Source organism: Amblyraja radiata, unplaced genomic scaffold, assembly GCF_010909765.2.
Source record: "Amblyraja radiata isolate CabotCenter1 unplaced genomic scaffold, sAmbRad1.1.pri scaffold_475_ctg1, whole genome shotgun sequence".
Taxonomy (NCBI): Eukaryota; Metazoa; Chordata; class Chondrichthyes; order Rajiformes; family Rajidae; genus Amblyraja; species Amblyraja radiata.
Window position 1 is genome coordinate 98259 of NW_022630560.1, and position 4730 is coordinate 102988.

Here is a 4730-nt window from a genome sequence, read left to right on the forward strand (position 1 = left end):
TTACAAAACTGTCATGCTGATGGCTTAGGTCACGGCACTAAGGACTCAGTCCCTACCAAATTAAGGCTGGATACCTTGACCAGTTCACCTGGCAACTTACACTTCTATATTCAGGAATTAGGGAACTAAACAGACAGGGGTCAGCAGGCCTTAAAATAACATGTTTTAGAGCCTACCCTACAGATGATTGACTGTGTTGTGAGACATCTACAAATATACATGGAACAAACCAGACCATAAGTGGCACAGAAGAGGAACTTCTCATCAACGACAGACAGCCTCATTAAAGAATAACAGGCCAGGCCAGCTAAATGGCTAACATAGTATTGACATACGTTGGTGTAAACACTAACTGGGTTAAAATCTCACTCCACCAGGCTGCAGCAACGTCGGCCGCATTTAAATTGGAGGTTCCTATGGATAAAATCCTCAGGACTGCAGGATGGCCATCGGAAAGAACATTCTAAGGATTATAACTAACCAGTAATGGAAACTGGAATTTTTCAGAAACATTGTTAAGTTTCTGTACCATAATTTACCCCAAAAAACAGGGGCTATCAATTATTATTAACTTTATGGTTATTTATATATATCATATTGATGTTTAATATGTTATCACTATTCTCCCCAAAACCAAGGCAGACGTGATGATGGACTCGTTCCACGGATTGAATCACAGAGCTTTGAAATCTTCATGTAGTCACTCACGTGACTCCGAAGTAAAATAGTAAGATTAAACGAGAACTTACCAGTTCGAAGTTTGATCTGTATTTTATGAGGAGTAACGTTGAGGGAATACATGCCCTCCGCTCCCACCCTTGATCATAAACACAACTGGTATCTTTTCTCTAATCTTACTATGCTTAAGTCATTACACGTATCTGTGATTCACTCCGCTGCTTTGAAGAATGGTACACGTGCGTAGTGGCGGGTTCTTCATGTATTCCCTCAACGTTACTCCTCATAAAATACAGATCAAACTTCGAACTGGTAAGTTCTCGTTTAATCTTACTATTTTGGAGTATGGTGTACAATTTTGGTCGCCTAATTATAGGAAGGATGTCAACAAAATAGAGAGAGTACAGAGGAGATTTACTAGAATGTTGCCTGGGTTTCAGCAACTAAGTTACAGAGAAAGGTTGAACAAGTTAGGGCTTTATTCTTTGGAGCGCAGAAGGTTAAGGGGGGACTCGATAGAGGTCTTTAAAATGATGAGAGGGTTAGACAGATTTGACGTGGATACGCTTTTCCCACTGAGAGTAGGGAAGATTCAAACAAGGGGACATGACTTGAGAATGAAGGGACAGAAGTTTAGGGGTAACATGAGGGGGAACTTCTTTTCTCAGAGAGTGGTGGCTGTGTGGAATGAGCTTCCAGTGAAGGTGGTGGAGGCAGGTTCGTTTTTATCATTTAAAATAAATTGGATAGTTATATGGACGGGAAAGGAATGGAGGGTTATGGTCTGAACGCAGGTATATGGGACTAGGGGAGAATACGTGTTCGGCACGGACTAGAAGGGTCGAGATGGCCTGTTTCCGTGCTGTAATTGTTATATGGTTATTATATTATATGGTTAAACGTTACATTATTCATTCTCCATGTCCCGGAAGAAACCTCTTGGCACGTTGATGCGCCTCTTGAGGAATCACCTTGATCAGAATAATCTGTGGCGATTGCAGCCAACACAGATGACGTGGGCTGGAAGTCAGTGTACTGCCTCTGAAATAAAAAACAGGGTTTGAAGTTTTCAGCAACACTGACCATCAAAAGCTGCAATGACATATATTTACACATTCTTGAAAATCTCATTGTCTCGGCGGTCAGATCATGGGCCACTTTTTGATACAACTTATTAGCATGTACGGGAGCAGGATGAATTACATTGTCTTATGAGGGCTTGAACAACACATGATAACATTCAAGTGAAAGCTTATAAAGTTTCATATGTTGAGGCTGTGGTCTTGATGAAAGCTTTTGAATCATAGATCCATATCTTAGTTGAACTTAACAAAATTCATTGAGGAATTAATTTGACAAAGAGTGCAATCATTAAAGTTTCCATTATATATGTTGTACCTGCTCAGAATGGTGCCAGCGCTGCGGCATTGGATTAATTTGACGTGGTGCAAACCGCCGACGTGGCAGTTGTGGATCTGGCTGGGCATACTACAACAGAAATCAGATTCAGATTCAGATTCAGATTCAATTTTAATTGTCATTGTCAGTGTACAGTACAGAGACAACGAAATGCATTTAGCATCTCTCTGGAAGAGCGACATAGCAAATGATTTGAATAAATAATAATAAGTGATAATAAGTGTCCGGGGGGTGGGGGGGGGGGTGATTGGCAGTCACCGAGGTACGTTGTTGAGTAGAGTGACAGCCGCCGGGAAGAAGCTGTTCCTGGACCTGCTGGTTCGGCAACGGAGAGACCTGTAGCGCCTCCCGGATGGTAGGAGGGTAAACAGTCCATGGTTGGGGTGAGAGAAGTCCTTGGCGATGCTGAGCGATCTCCGCAGACAACGCTTGCTTTGGACAGACTCAATGGAGGGGAGCGAGGAACCGGTGATGCGTTGGGCAATTTTCACCACCCTCTGCAATGCCTTCCGGTCGGAGACAGAGCAGTTGCCATACCATACTGTGATGCAGTTGGTAAGGATGCTCTCGATGGTGCAGCGGTAGAAGTTCACCAGGATCAGAGGAGACAGATGGACCTTCTTCAGTGTCCTCAGAAAGAAGAGACGCTGGTGAGCCTTCTTGATAAGAGTTGAGGTATTGTGGGTCCAAGAGAGGTCATCTGAGATGTTGACTCCCTGGAACCTGAAGCTAGAAACACGTTCCACCTCCGTCCCGTTAATGTGGATGGGGGTGTGCGTGCCGCCCCTGGACTTCCTGAAGTCTACAATGAGCTCCTTGGTCTTCTTGGAGTTAAGGGCCAGGTTGTTGTCAGCGCACCATGCTGCTAGAAGCTGGACCTCCTCCCTGTAGGCCGACTCATCGTTGTTGCTGATGAGGCCAATCACCGTTGTATCATCTGCATACTTGATGATGGTGTTAGTACCATGTACAGGTGTGCAGTCATAGGTGAAGAGGGAGTAGAGGAGGGGGCTCGGCACACAGCCCTGTGGAACGCCGGTGTTCAGGGTGAGGGTTGAAGAGGTGTGCTTGTCTAACCTAACAGACTGGGGTCTGTTGGTTAGAAAGTCCAGTATCCAGTTGCAGAGGGAGGGGTCGATGCCCAGGTTACCGAGTTTGGTGATCAGTTTTGATGGTATAATGGTGTTGAATGCTGAGCTGTAATCGATGAACAGCATTCTTACGTAAGTGTCTCTGTTGTCGAGGTGGGAGAGGGCGGAGTGAAGTGCCGTTGAGATGGCATCCTCCGTACTCCTGTTCTTGCGGTAGGCAAACTGATAGGGATCCAGTGTGGGGGGTAGGCAGCTTTTGAGGTGTGCCAGGACCAGCCTCTCGAAGCACTTGGTGATGATGGGGGTAAGTGCAACTGGGCGGAAGTCGTTGAGGCTTGCCGCAGTGGAGTGTTTTGGCACTGGCACGATGGAGGTGGTTTTAAGGCACGTGGGGACAACTGCTTGGGCAAGTGACAGGTTGAAGATGTCAGTCCAGACGTCTGTCAGCTGCGCAGCACAGGTCCTGAGCACGCGCCCGGGGATGCCGTCAGGGCCAGCAGCTTTACGTGCGTTAGTCCTACTCAGTGCCACGAATACGTCGTAGGGGGTGAGTGTGAGGGGTTGGTGATCGGCAGGTAGCACAGCCTTGATGGCTGTCTCTAGATTGTCCCTTTCGAAGCGGCCATAGAAGTGGTTAAGCTCCTCAAGGAAGGAGGCGTCGCTGGATGTGGGGGTGGTGTTAGAGGGTCTGTAGTCCGTGATGGCCTGGATGCCTTGCCACATGCGTCGGGGGTCGGAGTTGTTGTTGAAGTGCTCCTCAATCCTGAGCTTATGGCAGTGCTTGGCCTTCTTGATGCCCCTCTTCAGGTTAGCCCTGGCTGAACTGTAGGCTCGAGCATCGCCTGACCTGAAAGCGGTGTCCCGTGCTTTCAGCAGTAGCCTGACCTCGCTGTTCATCCATGGCTTCTGATTCGGGAATATGGTCACCTGTTTGAGGGAGGTGACACTATTGATGGTGGAGTTTATAAAGTCCAGAACAGAGGATGTGTAGGAATCAATTTCCGTGTGGGAGTCAAGGGTGGCCTGGGCTGCAAACGCCTTCCAGTCAGTGTTTCCAAAACACTGCTGAAGTGTGAAGTCCGCTTCCTCTGACCAGACTTTAACTGTCCTCACAGTTGGTTAACCCGTCTGATGAGTGGGGAGTACTTAGGGAGCAGGAACAATGAGACGTGATCAGACTGACCAAGGTGGGGGAGGGGGATGGCTTTGTAAGCTTCAGCCATGTTGGTGTAGACTTTGCCCAGTGTCTTGTCTACTCTAGTGGGGAAGGAGACATGTTGGTGGAATTTGGGGAGTACAGTCTTCAGGTTAGAGTGATTGAAGTCCCCCGCAACAATGAAGGCTGCCTCGGGGTTGTGCGTCTGTTGTTTGCTAATGGCAGTATGCAGCTCTTTCATTGCAAGCTTGGCATTAGCATCAGGAGGGATATAGGCTGCAGTCACAACAGTGGAGCTGAACTCTCTGGGCAGATAGAACGGTCTGCATCTAACCAAGAGGAACTCAAGGTTAGCTGAGCAGTGACTCTCGATGATGGTGGAGTCC